Here is an 18,871-nt window from a genome sequence, read left to right on the forward strand (position 1 = left end):
GCACTAAGTGCTGCACAGCTGTGAAATTACGGGGCTTAAAGGCGGGCACTCAGAGGCACAGCTCCTCAGCTGCAGTGGCACACAACAGCGATAGCAATGATTTCCGTAGTACAGCAAATGCGGGCACTCAGCGGCACAGCTCTTCAGCTGCAGCGGCCCACAATAGCGGTAGCGATGATTCTTGCAGGATGGCAAATACGGGCACTCAGGGGCACAGCTCCTCAGCTGCAGTGGCCCACAATAGCAATAGCGATGATTTTCGTAGGACGGCAAATGCGGGCACTCAGTGGCCACAGCTCCTCAGCTGCAGCGGCCCACAATAGCGATAGCAATGATTCTTGTAGGACGGCAAATGCGGGCACTCAGAGGCCACAGCTCCTCAGCAGCAGCGGCCCACAATAGTGATAGCGATGATTCTCTTAAGACGGCAAATGCGGGCACTCAGCGGACACAGCTCCCAAGTTGCAGCGGCCCACACTAGCAATAGCGATGATTCTCATAGGACGGCAAATGAGGGCAATCAGCGACCACAGCTCCTCAGCTGCAGCGGCCTACAATAGCAATAACGATGATTTTGGTAACACAGGCAAATGTGGGCTCTCAGGGACAACAGCTCCTCAGTTGCGGCGGCCCACAATAGCAATAACGATGACTTTGGTAACAGGCAAATGCAGGCTCTCAGCAGCAACAGCTCCTCCGCTGCAGTGGCCCACGGTAGCGATAACGATGACTTTCAGCCCGCGTTCCCCGCAGTAGGACCGTAGGCTCTGGAATTCTCAACAGAGGCCTCAACTGCAAGTAGAATCCCCCTCAAAGAGGAATTCGGGCAGTTGATGGGTGACGTCTAATGTCCCTGAGACATCAGCAGGAGGCAAGCTCAAATCAGGCCCTTGGGTAATTGTTTCAGCAAGATGGATGAAAGTTTCGAAGTCCTTTCCCTCTAGTTGCACGGACAGAGGTTTGTCTTGACATCCGGAAGTAAAACGTTCTTCTTCCAGGAAAGAATTAAAATATTGCGCTCTCAGGGCGCAGGGAGCTGTAGCTCCAAAAGCAAAAGTCCTCAGCAATCAAGGGGGCAATGCAGGGCCCAGGGAGGCAAGCCCTCATGGCAGTTCCTCCTGTGCCCTAGCATGCCCCAGAAGGATCAGGAACAGTCCATCATCCTAGAAGAGTACCATGGAATTGAACAATTCTATGGGGTCACAGCCCCTTTACTTATAGAACCAAAAGACTTTGTTCTCAAAAGTCACAAGTCACTGAACCCAGCCCAGGGAGGCAAGCCCTCATGGCAGTTCCTCCTGTGCCCTAGCATGCCCCAGAAGGATCAGGAACAGTCCATCATCCTAGAAGAGTACCATGGAATTGAACAATTCTATGGGGTCACAGCCCCTTTACTTATAGAACCAAAAGACTTTGTTCTCAAAAGTCACAAGTCACTGAACCCAGCCAGAACCAGTTCTGTGTGGTCATGGAGCACTTTGTTTACAATGCTGCATCCTGCCTTACAGGAAGAGGGGGTCTGCCATCAGACGCACAGTGGGAGGTGGAGACATCATTCACCTTGCCAGGCACAGCCATGCTCAGATCAAAGGGTCATCCCTCCCCATACTCCAACTGCAGATCTCTCTATTCACTCCAAGTCTAGCTCAGCCTGCCCTGTCCCTCCAAAACCAGACATGCAATTCACATCAGGCAGGCAGACACATAGCACACAGAAATGCCAACTTCTAAAAGTAGCATTTCTCACATAGTCATAATGAATTTGTGCACACCATTGCACAGCATTTATTCTCACAATTTCGTACATACCAGACTTGACCATACTGCTCCTCTTATAACAGGAAATACCACTGACACACACTGAGCAGGGAATCCCCCATGCATTCCTATGGGAGGGCAGGCCACTCTCACTAAATGTAACACTGAGCGCACGCACTTTACACTGGACCACAGTGCTAAAGTGCCCATAGGCCTAAAACCACTAAAACTACACAGAGAAAAAGGCTGGGAGAAATACAAAAATGTTAGGTGTGAACCTGCAAAAAGGGCCAAGTCCAACAACGACCTTGGGCCGCTTGAGGCCCTCTTGACCTTCACATGTGGCCCCCTTAGTAAACAGCAGCATGAGCATTAAACAAGACGAGCAAGCATTTTTTAACCTGAAATGAATGCTTGCCATTTATTTAATATTTGTTTAGACCTCTTTCCACATTCCCTGACCCACACAGACCCCCTACTACCACCCCGCTGGTGTCAATGCGGCCCTTGGTCACATCACAGACCGTACTTTGCAGCTAGATGGCAAATATTTTCGAGTACCCCTGGTCTAGGGAAAGGAGGCTATTTATCTGCTGTGGAGCGGTGCCCCACACAAGACGGTGGAAGGCCACTGATCACTGCCAGCAGCTAGCAGGATCCTTAATCCAGCAAACGTGTCTATATACCAACAGCAGGTGAGGATGCGAGCCCCAGAGCATCCACCGCATTCACTGCTCTCCACAGATACCACATTGAACTTGGCCCAGATCCACTTACCGCCAACACATCCTGGCCACCCCATGTTGCACCGCCAAGTCGGGCTATTCTCTTGGCACTTCCATCCTTTGTCATCAGTCAGAGGACCTCACACGTGGCCTGCAGGTGATGTCGGGTGTACAGCTTTTGCTAATGATCCATGTCATCCGAATGAAGGACTACGCAAACTTCACTGTCACTGTCCAACTGAAACCCAAGCACTAGGACATGCTGCCAAATCCAGGCCACAAACCGCTCTATATGCAAAGCTGATTACAACAATGAAAGGGGGCATGCAGAGCTCGAGGTGGTTAACTCCGCGGAATTCCACGGAGTTCCCGAAAAACTCTGTTGTATTCCGCAGAGGTCTGCGAACCGGCGGAGTTCCGAGTCCCGCTTTATTACGTGTCAGCCTTTAATGCACCAGACTGTTTACCATCTGAAAGTGACCTGAGGGACGGCATTCCAGAAATGCCAAAGTGAGGTGTTAATTCATGACAAACAGTTAGTTTATGGCAAACTCTCGCCCCAGTTACCTTGAACAAGGACATGCTTTTCTTGTAGTTTTCTCTGTAATCGGGGCGAGCAATGAAAGCTGCAGGCACCTACCATTCTGTTGGCCAGGTCCACCACCTTCCACAGCATCACGGTCACCTCTTTCTCATTAGACCCTAGATTGCTGCCACTTGCACATGCCATGGCGCAGAAGAGCACCACCAGGTAGTCCAGTAATAGGGAGGTGGACAGGCCACCGTCAGGTGACACGGGGTGTGCTCGGGGGCTTAGCAGGTGCGCCAATATGATTCAGGCCTCAGCCCCGGCCATGACACATCTGTCTGCTGGATAAAATAGAGGCACCGTGTTGTTTCAAAATGTTTCCCTTATTAGAGCTCATTAATCCACCCAGCCAGATATCTCAATGTGTAGCGCTCCCCACTCCCACTCCTCCGCCCCTCTCACACTAACGGTGCGCCTATGCACTGCATCTAATAAAAGTCTACAATGATAGCCCAGCACAGTTCGCTATACAGATCAGCTAGTTTGTTTCCGGACTTCCCCCGTAATAATATAGCACTGTCACAAATGCCGCTTCAGGAAGCATTTTCCAAAAATAAAGACAGCTTCTTTAACAAATATAAATCGTCTAGATAGAAGACGTCCTTAGAGGATCCCATTTAGGAGAATGACAAGCCTAAAGGAGATTTGTAAAGTCATACAATTTTGGAATAGCATTACGATGTAAAAAAATGTGACAGCAGATATAAATGAAAAAGATGTGGTAATTAAGGCAAACTAAGATCAAGTCTCTGTTGAAAAATGAAGTGTTAATCGGAATCTGGCAGTAAAACCTAGAGTGCTTGATATGTAAACACATGCTGGCATTCCAGAGCAGCAAGTAGGCACTGCAGGACTCACTACGGTCTACACAGGTGTTCACTGGGTATTGGGTGATGTAACAGAGTGAGGGGCTTCAGGCAGTAGGTGAAGGGAGAGGAACATATCCATGAAAGCAGAGGGGGGTGTAGCTGGAATCACTCCCCTCTCCTTTGTTATTAATGACGGGCACAAATCCTGGCCTTAATAGCCATATGTGTGCACTGCATGATGCATAATAAGTGTCTAAGCATGCTCACATGCATGTCGATTCGATTAAAAAACCTTTATTTCGATTCCACAAAGGAATCATAAAAGTATACACCAATATAAAATACATAGATTATCATAAAGTCCACAATACATATATTCATGTTTAGGATTTACAATACATTAGAAAGTAACCTTAAAAATATATGTGAGGACATAACATAAAATGCTAAGTTAATTTAATCATTAGGCCAGCAGGAGAAACATTTATGGAAAATTCCCACCCACATCTTATTTCAGTATCGGTTTCTGATAGCAAAGGCCGATCTAATAAAACTAAGTACAGTATTACAAATGTTTGGAGTTGACAAAGACAATAAATGTTCATAGCCCTCTTTATAATAGCATGATCCAAAGGATAGTAGAACAGGTCTAATAAATGTATTTCTTGGGACCTTATACAAAGCACAGAAAAGGATAAGGTGCAAAGTAGTTTGCGAAACCCTATTGTTACAGGGGCAAAGAGGTAGTCTCTCACACCATCCCCCTTGCTTTGAAAAGGCAAAAAGGAAGTGTAGAGTGCTAAGGCGGAACCTTGTCAAATAAAAACGCCATTGCGTATTGATGATATACGATAAATAAAAAGGCCGCTGCAATTTGCCCCTATCATACACTGCATGTTTGCTATTCCTTAAGGTGCCCAAATTAGAGCAATAAGCATTTTTGATAGTTAGCTTACAATCCTTGCTGATCATATCAGGGTTTTCAAACATATTGCCTAACCCAATCTTGTAAAAGGTATCCCCAACATATAGAAGCCATGGATTCTCCCTATAATGGTCAAGTTTAAGGCAATCTTGTAAAATATCTTTTGTCAATTTCAATTCTTCAGATTGCCAAACTTTAGACCATAGCAGTAGTGGAGCTACATGTATAATGTCACTTACAAACTCCATACCCACCTCCCCATGACAAAAACTATTCGACGTACCTGATGGGACAGATAAAAGGCGTTTTATAAATTTATTTTCCATAATCTGCAACTTTTCACAGTTTTGTGACCCCCAGACTCCAGCGCCGAAAGTTACAACGGAGACACACTTGGCTTTATACAGGGATATCATTTCTGCTATTCGCTTTTGACCTAGTTTACTTGCAAAGCGAAAAAGGGCTTCAATTGATTGTGTAACCTTTTGGACCCGAGCTGATATCAAAGGCTCCCAGTTCCATTTCTTATTAAATAGGTTACCCAGATAATTGAAGTTATCAACTTTCAATATAGTTGAGTCCTTCACCATAAACCTGCGGGTTTTTACGCTTCTCGGGCCGCAAGTCATGGCAAAGGATTTAGTAAAGTTGACCCTAAGATCTAAACTTTCCATAAATGTATCAAAAGCATTCAGACATATCTGCATGCTATTGGAAGTGAGGGTCATTAAAACAGTGTTGTCTGCCATTAGCCTGTGGAAAATCAGTGCCAGATTCTAACAAAAAACTTTCTAGACAATTGGTATAGAATAAAAATAAAAAAGGAGCTAAAATACATCCCTGACGGACACCTTCAGTGGATAATATGGGTCTACTCTTCTCCCCACCAGGGCCATATCTAATTCTCACTGTTGTGGCGGCATGGAGCCTGCGAAGCAAGGTAACCAAAGGTTCCTCAAACCCCATAGACTCCATCATTTGCCACAACTTACCCCTACATACAGTGTCAAAGGCACTGGACAAGTCCATAAATGCCAAGTGGATGGAACTGTTCTTGGCACCCATGTACTTGCCCATAATTAGTGCCAGATTAAGACACTGCTCGGTGGTTCCTTTACCTCTTCTGAACCCATATTGGGAGTCCACAATAATACCTGCTGACTCCGACCATGTTTCACGGCGTGCCAATATCACTCTGCCCAATAACTTGCAGGACGCGTCTATTAGTGATATCGGCCTATAGCAGCACGGGTCAGATTTATCACCCTTCTTAAAAATGGGTACCACAACCGCCTCTTTCCAGGAAATCGGGATAGACCCCATAACTATTGCCTTAAAAACATTTAGCAGTAGTGGTGACCAGACCTCTAAGTTATGTTTGAAAAGATCCAGGGGTACTGCATCAGGCCCCGGGGCCTTTAATGCAGCACCCTTACTCAGGGCGATCTTTACCTCTGATAGCGTAAATGAGTCACTGAGTAATTTTACTGACTCCATATTGAAGTCACCAACTCCCTCAATAGTAGTCAGCAGTACCTCATTTGGATTGAAGATTTTGCTATAATGAGCTACCCAAGAGTCTTCTGGTATGTGTGCTTGGATGGTACCCTCCACTCCAGTTTTTAAAAAAGGTCGGTTTATTACCTCCCAAAAAAGCCTGGTGTCCCTCAGTTCAGCTGCTTTTTTCCAGATCTCCCCATGCTTTATTCCTTAAATCATTTTTTCTTCTACTGACTGCATCTCTATACATTTTCCTAGCTGATCTGACCAGGTCTCTATTACGCGGTACTTGGCATAAAGCCTTTGTTAGACTTGTTTGAGCAGCAGAACATTCCTTGTCAAACCATTTAGGTCCCCTATCTTTTTTCCTCCCCCCTGTTTTTACAAGGTATGACGCCACCTTCCCCAATAGCGACTCAAAATTCTTAATTATAAAATCTGGGTCAGATATAGGTGTTAAACAAATTTCTATCCAATCCTTATTTTTCTTGAAGATGCCCGCCTCCAATTGCCTCACATCTACTTTGTCCCACCTTAAAGTGACCCCCTGATTTCGACTATGTTTTATCGGTTGTTCCGCAATCTGGGTTTTCTCGAGGGCAGAATAGAAACTCAAGATTAGGGGGTTGTGGTCACTGGCGGGATTCGCCTCAATCTTAAAATCCTTTATAAGATGGGCAAAACCCTTAGATACCATAGCAAAATCAATTGTACTCACTCGGCCCCCTGTACCCTGAAAAGTGGGTATACTCAGTGAACCGGAAAAGCTAGGCATATCCAGGATACATAAATCATTATTCATAACAATGCTATTCAAAGCCTCCCCCTGTTTCGAGTGAATAAAATGAGCCATAGGCTGGTCACTTGAGTCCACCAATCCACATACTCTAGACCCACTAAATTTACATAACACACAGTTAAAATCGCCTAACCATATAATAAACAGAGGGAAAACCCTATTTGTGACCTTTACAATTTCTTCCTGTAATTTTTCAATAACTGTGGTTGCATGGGGATCAAATATATTATAATACCAATTTATAAGAAGAAGGGTTACTGGAAATAAGTCCTTGATCATAAGTAATTGGTACCAAGGAGATACCGCCACTTGCACCACGTGTATTAAGTTATACTTTACAGAAATAGCTGTCACAAGCCCACCTTTAGCTCTCCCTGCTTGTGAGGGCTCAGCAAAAACGTTAAACATTTGGTAGCCATCCAAGCTATGGTCCATAGTACTCCATGTCTCCTGGAGGCAGACAATGTCAAAAGATTCAATGCATTTTAACCAGGCAGGATCCTCTAGCCTCCCCCAAAGGCCAGCTATATTCCAAGAAATTAAACGAAAACAGCTATCCTCTACCCGTTTACCCTCTTTAACCCATGATGGTTTTTCAATAAGGTGAACTATATCACTCCCTCCCAATCCTGTTTCTATACCATTATTTACTACATCAGCATCGGGCGAGTTTGTGCTTCCAATACTATAGGGGTTTTCTCTACTCCACTGATCTAAGACTGAAGTAGAATTTACTTTAACTGCAGATCCCATGTTCACGTGAGTAACATCATCTTTTTCTCCGCTATTGACTGCAAAATTAATATTTTGCTCATCATGGATTCGGGTTATATTACTAGCCCGAAAACCCACTACTTCATTATTTCTTTTCTCCAAAACATCCCAAGGAATAGTTTCACAATGAATCACCGGTACAGACATACCGTTCTTGACCGGAATATGAGATATTATTATTTTTTCACGGACACATCTCTTTTGTAAGGGAATTGGACTCAGTCAATCATTTACATCCATGCCAGTTAAGGGATGAAACATGTTCTGTAACGGAATGTTCCAAAAATCTTTTGGATCCATGGGAGGATAGTTATTAATAGTTGAAATTGGGAATCTGTTTGGATAGTTGGGCGGGAAAAAGGGGGTAGTATTTCCATTATAATAAGTAGGGATGACAGAGTTCGTGAATTGTTTCAAGTGATAGGGGACATCAAAGCCGTGCCCCCTTAAGGGTTTGTTGGGGGGCAACATCATAGCTTCCGGGTAAAAGTAAGTCAAATTTCGAGTCGATACTCCTCCATTACTTCTACCCGGGAACCAGTCACTAATATAAGTGACCACCCTATGGTCCCGAAAATTTACAATAATCGAGTCACCTTCTATATCCTTTGGGCGTAAGCCCACCCAGTGGCACCTTCTCACTGAGATAATATCTCCATTCAGGTGTAAAGGTAACGATCTATTCATACGTAACCAGTAAATAACTTTGTTTTTCAAACTAATGTTTGATTCCACATTTCCCTCTGGAACGACAGGGACACCTGTTAGGATGATGACAAAATTGGCCGACTCCGGGGGCAGATCTACTATGTTTTTAGAGTTAAGTTTTCCTCTAATCAAAGAACTTGTTTTGGTGGAGGGTAAGCTACTGGTATGGACAGGTTTTTGTATCGCCGGTTGAATCTTTTCTCTGCCTCTGGTTTTTATGTCTGTGGTGTCTGATATGCCTACTGGTTTGGTGGAATTTCTATCAGCAGGCATATTATTAGATCTTACAATAGATGTATTTTGCCTATGTTGGTTATTAGTAGGTTGTTTAGTTGTAGGTCGGGTTTCAGTTGGGATAGATGGAATAGGTAAATTGGGCTTCTCTGACGGAATAGGCTCCGGCAAGAGTCGATCCAATTTTTCATCTAGCCTTTTAATCCTCTCAGTGAGTGGAAGAATGAGAGCCTTTAAAAGACTTTCAACTGCCTCAAAAAGCCTTTCATTAGAAAAGGATTTGCAATCTGAAGTAGATTGCCCTATTTTTCCCTCGTTCCCCGTTATATCTGGTATAACAACTTTAGGATCTGCTACATATAGGGCCTTCCATGGATTCCCAACCCCATTTTTTATCACTCCCTTCCTCCTTCTTTTCCTTACTGGGGAGCGTACTGCTCCTCTAATCTCTTTACTTGTCGGATTGTCACGTGCTCTGCTAATTTTAGCAGTAGGTTGTAAATCCAGCGACGTGTCTACCTCAGTTTGAATCTTCGGGACTGGAGGTGTGATGTTATTAATAGGGTCGGGGGCAGAATCTAAGGGTAGAGGGGTATTAAGATCTATAAGATTATTGGATACAGCTGTGGGCGCATTGCTGTCACATTCCAAGATTACTTCCAAATCTTCTAATAGTGGCGGAATATCTTGAAAGATTAATGGAATGTTTTCTGTATTAAACAATTCCGCATCGGTATCAGGATACGTGGCGTCATGTGCTGATATGCTCATAGCAACCTTCTCAGAATTGAGAGGTGCTTGTCTTTTAAGATGCTCAATAGAGCCCGCCTCTCTGCTAGGGCTAACTCCCTATCAATATCTTTGGTGGCTCTAACAAAGTATTTATCAAGTGGGCCAAGTATGGATACACCTACACAGTTTGGAAGAGAGTTTGAAATAGGACTTGACATCTTTTTGTTAAATAATACAATAGTTAAAAAGGCCAAACAATGGGGGAATAGTACAAAAAAGAGCCAAATTAAAACGCACATATAAACAGCTAAAAATGATTTATCGTTGATTACTAGCAGAATTGATCAGAATGACGAGGACAACGGACCCGTGCCACAAAATAATTAAATATAATACAATAAAATACAATAAAAATAGTCAGGGGGGTCGCCCAGCCCGGCCACCTTCGGCCACTGACGGCCACAGACGGTCCCGCCCTTGTTCCGGGCTTCTCCCGGGACGCTCCCGCGCAGCGGTACTTTGTATGTCAATTAATAGAACTATGGAGGAAGGGGAGGAGCAGGCAGGGAGAGCGGCCCAGGTGCAGTAGTTTCGGGCTGGCGGGCACTCCTGGGAACGGTAGTCCCAGTCCAGCGCTCGCACTCGCTCGCAGCCCCGCCTGACAAACTCGCCTCCTCCAGGGACACAGTCAGGCTCCTTCAAGTTGCTGGAATGAACCCCCCACGAAGCGGGACCCGCGGAGCGGGTTCCGCGAGAGGTAGGCTGGTTAACAAAAAATAAAATTACACGGTCCCAACGGTATCTGCCACTCACAGGAAAGCGTCTCAACTGGAATCCAAAGGCAGGAGTTTAAAAAGCACGAGGAAGGGGAGGAGCAGGCAGGGAGAGCGGCCCAGGTGCAGTAGTTTCGGGCTGGCGGGCGCTCCTGGGAACGGTAGTCCCAGTCCAGCGCTTGCACTCGCTCGCAGCCCCGCCTGACAAACTCGCCTCCTCCAGGGACACAGTCAGGCTCCTTCAAGTTGCTGGAATGAACCCCCCACGAAGCGGGATCCGCGGAGCGGGTTCCGCGAGAGGTAGGTTGGTTAACAAAAAATAAAATTACACAGTCCCAATGGTATCTGCCACTCACAGGAAAGCGTCCCAACTGGAATCCAAAGGCAGGAGTTTAAAAAGCACGAGGAAGGGGAGGAGCAGGCAGGGAGAGCGACCCAGGTGCAGTAGTTTCGGGCTGGCGGGCGCTCCTGGGAACGGTAGTCCCAGTCCAGCGCTCGCACTCGCTCGCAGCCCCGCCTGACAAACTCGCCTCCTCCAGGGACACAGTCAGGCTCCTTCAAGTTGCTGGAATGAACCCCCCACGAAGCGGGACCCGCGGAGCGGGTTCCGCGAGAGGTAGGCTGGTTAACAAAAAATAAAATTACACGGTCCCAATGGTATTTGCCACTCACAGGAAAGCGTCCCAACTGGAATCCAAAGGCAGGAGTTTAAAAAGCACGAGGAAGGGGAGGAGCAGGCAGGGAGAGCGGCCCAGGTGCAGTAGTTTCGGGCTGGCGGGCGCTCCTGGGAACGGTAGTCCCAGTCCAGCGCTCGCACTCGCTCGCAGCCCCGCCTGACAAACTCGCCTCCTCCAGGGACACAGTCAGGCTCCTTCAAGTTGCTGGAATGAACCCCCCATGAAGCGGGACCCGTGGAGCGGGTTACGCGAGAGGTAGGCTGGTTAACAAAAAATAAAATTACACGGTCCCAATGGTATCTGCCACTCACAGGAAAGAGTCCAAATGGAATCCAAAGGCAGGAGTTTAAAAAGCACGAGTAAGGGGAGGAGCAGGCAGGGAGAGCGGCCCAGGTGCAGTAGTTTCGGGCTGGCGGGTGCTCCTGAGAACGATAGTCCCAGTCCAGCGCTCGCACTCGCTCGCAGCCCCGCCTGACAAACTCGCCTCCTCCAGGGACACAGTCAGGCTCCTTCAAGTTGCTGGAATGAACCCCCCACGAAGCGGGACCCGCGAAGCGGGTTCCGCGAGAGGTAGGCTGGTTAACAAAAAATAAAATTACACGGTCCCAATGGTATCTGCCACTCACAGGAAAGCGTCCCCATGCATGTCTATTAAAGGAGGTTGTATGGTGTAACCATAAACAATACACACATTCTGTGTGCGGCCCTTCTTTAGCCACATAGGGTGGGCGCTGTGCCAGTAAACTCTGCTACACGGCGGTAGCTGAGGTTTTGCCACGCTCCAGGCGCAGTGGCAAAAACTCCATGAACACTGCCCACGGAGCGGACTTTACCGCCCAGGCCTAGTAAACATGGATCAACCTATGAGAAAGGGAGGCGTGCTAAATACCTATCAATTGTATGTGACCGTTCCTAAAACTGAAAGATTTTTTTGCAAATAAATTGCCATATTTATACGTTTTATATTTGAGCTGTAATCTAAGCACAGACAGTGGAATCTAGCAGAGAAGTTTAATTCTAAATTTAAGCATGCAAAAAGATTTACTCTACTTCATTTATATAAAAAAATGCAATATGGAGTTATACATAGGTCTTTTAAAACACTGGTCTACCCTGTGCCACTAAAATATATGTAAAGCTTTAGTTGCATTTAGAATGCTAGATTTTTCAACTCTAACTGATAAACTGTATGTATGCACTAAAAACAAGGGAAAGCTGCCTAGTGCGTAAAGTTAAAAAGTAAACTGATTCATACTTGACTCCAAAAGATCTCCCAGATCATATTGTCAAGCGGGAACATGCCACTTCTCTGCTTTCAGTGGAAGCACCACGGCAACAGTCACTGACTATCGGGGAATGATCAAGATATTTCCAGAAGGAGATTTTTCTTTAATCCTCTGTAGGCTAGTTTGGGATAAAGATAGGAAAAAATGATTGTTCAGGGCTCGAACTGGACTGGACAATGTGCAAGAACTTTAGCTGGATTCACTCAGATTTTTGCCAAGTATAGCGTGGTTCAATCTTTAAAATCTGCTGCAACCTCACTTTGAGAAGTAGGTTAAAAAGGACAGAAGAAGAGGAAGAAGAATAATTTTCACAAAGTCCTCAGCTATACTCTAAATCGCTGAGCCCAGAAGATGCTCCAACGGTAAGAGAAGCACGTTTCTTGTTGATCCTCAAGAACAAGAGCCTCCAGTTCCTAGCTAAAGTACTTGAATCCTGCCTACAATTTCTCTCCTAGGCTGGATGAGTGTGGAAGATCTTGTGGACTGAGAGAACTGTGTCTGCCTGAGAAACAACCAGCACACCAGTGATAATAGAACATTTGCACCTGACTTGAAGCCTGGCAAATACTTTTACCACTTAAACCAAAGGTCTTCTGTCTAAGAAGGTTTTTCCAAGGATTTTTAGACTTTTGGGGCATTATGGAAGAAATTATAAAAAAATTCCATGGAGTTGTATGGAGACCCGGCAATGAAACAGGTGTTTGAGGAACCAGTCCTGAAGATCTTGTTTTTTTTTTTCATCATCTACTTTTTAAACAAGAGGATTTCCTCCTACAAATGAGTACTATTATTGAATGATGCAAACACACATAAAAACAATTTTTATACATTTTTAGCCTCCATACATTGCTCTGTCCCTTTGCGTTCCTACTCCTTTCAATGTAATTCTGTAAAATATGACATTGTTCTTCCTTAATTCTAAAATAGTGTATCACATGTGTTAAAGAAAGTAAAGAAACACTTTAATTTCATCTGCCTTTTTTTTAGGAGAAATTAGCCCATGAGAAGCATTTGCTTGGAGTCTGGTCATTATTTGCGACCCTCAACACAAAATTCAAAGCTGATTTCCACATTTACCAAATCAATCACATTGCCTAAATCTCAGACAGATTCAAGAATAAATTGGAAAATTTAGCTCGCCAAAATAGAGAATGTGCGTAGCTAATTGAGGTCTGGGAAACGGGATGAATATTCTCAGTAGTAAAAACAATCCTAAACTGTACTTCAGTGTAGGGAAAAGCTATAGAGAATTTGAGTAGGGTTAGGAAAACATAAGACAAAAGAGAAGATAGAGCAGTGGGTTAAGAAGAAAGATGCTAATTTTATGTGTGACTGGTTTTCAATTGGAACAGCATAATAAACTTTGTGGTCAGAGTGTTCAGCTGCATAATATGCCTTCTGCAGAGATCAACGGCATAAGTTTGAAGGTAGGGAGACAATTTGGCTGTATTATACTTCTGAAACTGGTAAAATGAGTACCCGTCATTTTGGTCCCTATAACACCTTTTACCACTGTGTGCTGTATGAATGGACATTATGGGCCGTATTCATAAAAGACATTTAGGAGCAGGATAAGTAGTACCACTTTACATATTCCAAAATGCAATTCACAAACTTCTTGTCAGAGATCTCTTTTTCTGCTGTCTCTTCTATACGAATCTCTTCCACAGCATGGGAGATTTCCACACACTAAGGGGTCGATTACGATGGCGGTCGGAAAACCTCCGAGCAGGATTCGGTGAATCCGATTCGGAACCTATGTTTCCGACCGATTCGGATACATGTTCGGCCAACCTATTACGATGCAAGGAAACTGTACGGGCTATCCGAATCAGTTCCGGTTGGCATTCGGACAGACCGAGTCGTTCGGAGCTGAATCGTACAGCTTTATGGACAATGTTTCTGACCGAGCAATTACGATGTCCGATTCTGACAGCTGCTCCAAAACGGGTTGTCCTACACGAAACAGCTGTCGGAATCTGACTTTGGGAGCCCATGAAAGCCCCCCCTTCACCCAAAGGACTCCGGTTGGGGCCCGCAGGGTTTCCCATGGGACCCCTCTTTACAATCATGCTCAGTGTGGCAGGCACTATGGGGTGCCCACCACATGGTGCAAGATTTTCCCCAACCACCCTTTTTTCAGTGGGAGCCTGTGTTCTCGTTTGGAACACAAGCAACTATTGAAGTCAATGCGAGTCCGACCGAATGATGTTTGGGAGAATCCTAATTGGTTGGTCGGACTCGCAGAACCCGATTTGGTCAAAAGCGATTCCGAAACCGATTTGGCCGGAAGAGTTACCCAACAATATCTTTTTCGACCCCTACGTATTGAACTTAGTAGTAAATGTGGGATTAATAGGGGGGAGTGGTGGGGAAATGGGGGAATAATGAATACAAAAGTGGTGGAGGTTAAGGGAAATTGAAGGAGCGTTTTAAGTAGGGACATGCTAATACAAAACATACACCAAGTGCAATTCACAAATTACCCATTTAAATCTACTGCAGTAGCCCTACTGACAAAACAGGTATACTTGTAGAAAGTGAAATCCCATACATGGCTAACCACTGGCACTACAACATACTGGCACTGAAATACAGAGAGACAGTGAATGACACTAACACATAGTAAAACATATAAAGTAAATTAAATAACATTTTACGTTTAACTTTATTTAAATAATTTTTTATTTATTTTGGGGTTTTTTGCTTCAGAGTTTCTAAATGTGAATTTTTGAATATACATAGAACATTTGAATGAAATACATTATAACAAATACATTATAAATTATAATTATTTTTTTGTAAACACTAATTCACAGATAAAATAATACATAACTTTCATTCCAGATTATGAAACTTTCAAGAACAAATAATGCAGTAAGGGTGGGCACAGTAAATTAATAAATTATTTAAAAAATAATGTAAATTAAAAAAAATCATTATGTTATGTTTTAGGGCAACTGTGTTTTTTCTTGTTACAATTATAGTCCTAGATATATAGGAGTTAGGGAAATGTATTATAATTATTTTTAAATTTAAACAATACCTATCATTTATATAGGGAGCTCTCTGCTCCAGTTTTTGAGTTCCTCGCAAAAAATAGAAAGTTAATACCAGTAACTTTACAATTCTAAACCCAGTCTTCATCCTCTCATTTAAGGGGATCAGGACTTGTAGGTCTACATTTGGTAGTAATCTATACATGGAAATTGTAAACCTGCAGATTTACCTTTGTCAATAGGGCTCCATGGCTCCTCTATTCTGTTATTGTTCACTTACTTGTGGTTGGTAATTTAGTTCAGCAGGTTAATAAACAACTGCATGGATCAATGTATAAAGTGCATGCTGCATATTTATTCAAGGGTAGAAACAAATTGGTAGCACATGGGTAATACTAAGAATGCAAAGGTATGATGTATAATTTGGAGTTTAGAGTCAGAGGTGAAATGCTTAGTTTTCTACTGCAGCAAAAAATAATAAGAGTAATAATATTATGCTATTTTAGTTGGTATTTAGACTGTGTACAATAAGTAGATCTACTGGCACCAGTGTGCAGTGGCCAACCCATTCCTTTCTTAATAATAAAAGTGTCAAACCCTGTTCGGTTAAGGATCAAGCAGAGGCTAATGGGCCACAGGCATGGGGATTGGGGTAAATAACTCTGATGTCCCAGGGCCCATCCTAATATGGTTCTGCAAACAAGGCCAAGTACAGCTCTTTATGAACATGGCTACCAGGATAGAGAGAGCAAGCAGTTACAGGCTTCACAGTGAACTTGTGTAGGGCTGCTCAAGCACAAAACTCAACGATCAATCAACAACCCAAAACAATGAACACCCAGCCCAGTGCTTGTCTTTAAAAAAAAGAAAGTTCTTTATAATACAATACTACTCAATACTACATGCTGCTTTCAGACCTGTGAGGTAGGCAATCGTCTTCCATCTTTCGATAGGCAGGCAGGCTTCTAGCTACTTCAGGATAGCTGAGCAGCTTCTGCAACTAGAGATGCAGACTTTAGGAGATATCCCTTCAACTATGGGAGACTGGCTGCCTGGCAGACACCAACTGTGGTTGCTCAGAGTCCTTTGAGTACTCGGCAGAGCACACATTCCCTTGGCCTTAGAGCACTTGAAACTGGAACAAGAAGTGGGTCAGTGGTGTCATACTTTTATACAGAACTAGCAGACAGGAGATGTCACTCAACTGTCTGAAACTGTAGAACTGTATAGGGTGGATCTCCTATCAAGAGTTCCTTTCGCGGTTATTTTTCACACAGCAGGGTTGAAACTGTCCTGGAGCACCCAGAATAAAGGCACACAGAGATGTGAGGTTTCTACTCCTGGCTGTCATCAGATCAACTGAAGGAATATTCAGGGGAAAACCAAGGGAAGACAACAGCAGTTTATTTCTAACAAAAAGCCACAAAAATATCTTAAAGTATCTATGTCTACTCTCCCCTTACTTCAATATCAGTTACATGAATTTGAGTGATGCATTTCCACTGTGTGGGAGCACAGTCCTCTCTTCCATTTTTTGCACGGCTAGGCCACGGGCATCCAAAATGGATCACACCGGGCTCTATTACTATGGCTCACGCACACCATGAATGTACCACACAGACTATACAAATCAACATGCTTAACACACACTCAGAATTTTAGCACTGAGGACTGAGTAAGCGGACAGATGTGGAACTTTACATGAGAGGAGCAGTAGGCCTCCACTCCAGTGACTCAGATAAATGGTCTTGTTACATTATTCTCAAAACACAGCTACTGCCACCACCACTCTATATACTAAACCCATTGTTGTTATGTTATGTTAGGTTGTCTTGTAAAGCGCATGGCTACCCCAGCACTGGGGCGTCCCAGCGCTGTAGACCACTGGGGAACCCGTCCGTTTCCCTGTGAGATGATCCCTGCTGGGTATCTCCAAGGTGAAACCAGGCATCCCCGGTGTATGTGGGGGGCCGTTGTGGAGATGAGGCAAGCTAATGCCCAGAGTTGCCGAGTGTGATCCCTGGTTAGAGTAGGCACCGAAGTGAGAATGATCGAGTCCACTGACCCTGGTCCACGACCCTGCCGCGTCGGGAATTGAACCCTGGTCCCGGGCCGTCCTCTGCTTCCGGGTCTGCTGCCTCTAACCAGTGAGCCACACCACTCCACTACCAGTGAGCCACACCACTCCATTACAGAGACAGTAGTCCACTGTCACCAAATGAGGTCATGCTTGGTGTGCCCCTCCAGATCACAGGACAAGTCCAGTACCAACTCATGTCATGGACAGGCCTAGGCCTCTGCGTACACTCTAGATCAGCATGACGCCAGGGTAAAAATTCCGAAGCATGCACAGTTAGGGACTGACTTCAATATATTGCACCTGAATCCCATATAGGAGACATACCTGTTCAAACAACAAGTCTCCCTGTTATCATGGAAAGAAGTCATGCTTTAATGTGAATGATGTGGATTATAAGAAGGTTCATGACTTTTTATTCCATATTCAAATAGAACACTGCAGCAACGGTGCTCATATAATGGGTAAAGTTAGCACTAAGCTCAATTGTGCTCACTTATAGGCTCCTGAAATAACTGTGGGATATCCACAGATACAGAGAAGGTAATGCAAACTTTCAAAACATCTTTCCTCATGCTCCAACTGTTGACAGACTTTTTAGGATGACCCTCAGAAAGATCACCAATCTCTGTAAATTATAAATCTCACAACATTTCAGAACCACAGAAGTGTGTGTGATCGTGCATGCCTTTGACTAATCAGAAGTTATGAAGTTGAGAAATGTTTTGATGCAAAGCATCCAAGTATAAGGGCCTTATTTAGAGTTTGGCAGATGAGCCAATCATTGAGAATTTCCTGTCTGCTATATGACTAGTGATGTTGACTATAAGGCACTTGTAAGGCATATGAAAAGTCTGCCATGTTTGTGATGGGGTCCCCTAGCCTCTAAAACTCAAAATAAGCACTTTACGGGCTGAATCTGCTCATGCTGAGCAGAGGCTTCTCCGTCTCAATAGCGAAAGAGTTGGCTCCTACCATAACAATGGAATACTGCCCGCCATATTTAGAGTTGCCTGCCAGCCCTGTGGACAATTCTAAAGATTAGCAGGGACCACTGTCACAGCCTCTCTGATGACTCCATCAATCGGGACAGCCGCCTGTCAAACTTTTCAGCTTTTAAAAAACAAACACCCAAAGCAGGAATTTGTTTTTGAAAAAATGAAAGAATTTTCTCTCATGGTGTGAATATCATTATTTATTCATTAATTTATTTATCTTGCTGTCCCCTTGACGGACATCTAAGAGAATCCACCCAATAGCCCAACCTAAATTGGGTGGGTGGTCTGATGGCTCATCTACGACCACCCATACTTCTTTGGGATGTCAGAGGTGTAGGTCACCGACGGAGCTGGAGTAGGCTCCATTGTTCACATACTTAAAGTCCTCCCACCTCTAAATCAGGTACATTTTGATTATTTTCAATTATAAACATATTCCCTAATTATATAACTCAAAATGCTGGTTTTATGATCCATAGTGTAAATTTCCCTCAATTAGGCCTACACC

General features: G+C 44.2%; 1 protein-coding gene across 3 annotated transcripts in view; it reads right to left on the reverse strand.

Annotated features, from left to right (window-relative positions):
- ALLC (allantoicase) overlaps window positions 1-18,871 on the reverse strand; it is a 798,009-nt gene that overhangs the window by 697,531 nt on the left and 81,607 nt on the right. The window lies entirely within an intron of this gene.

Source organism: Lissotriton helveticus, chromosome 6, assembly GCF_964261635.1.
Source record: "Lissotriton helveticus chromosome 6, aLisHel1.1, whole genome shotgun sequence".
NCBI classification, from domain to species: Eukaryota; Metazoa; Chordata; class Amphibia; order Caudata; family Salamandridae; genus Lissotriton; species Lissotriton helveticus.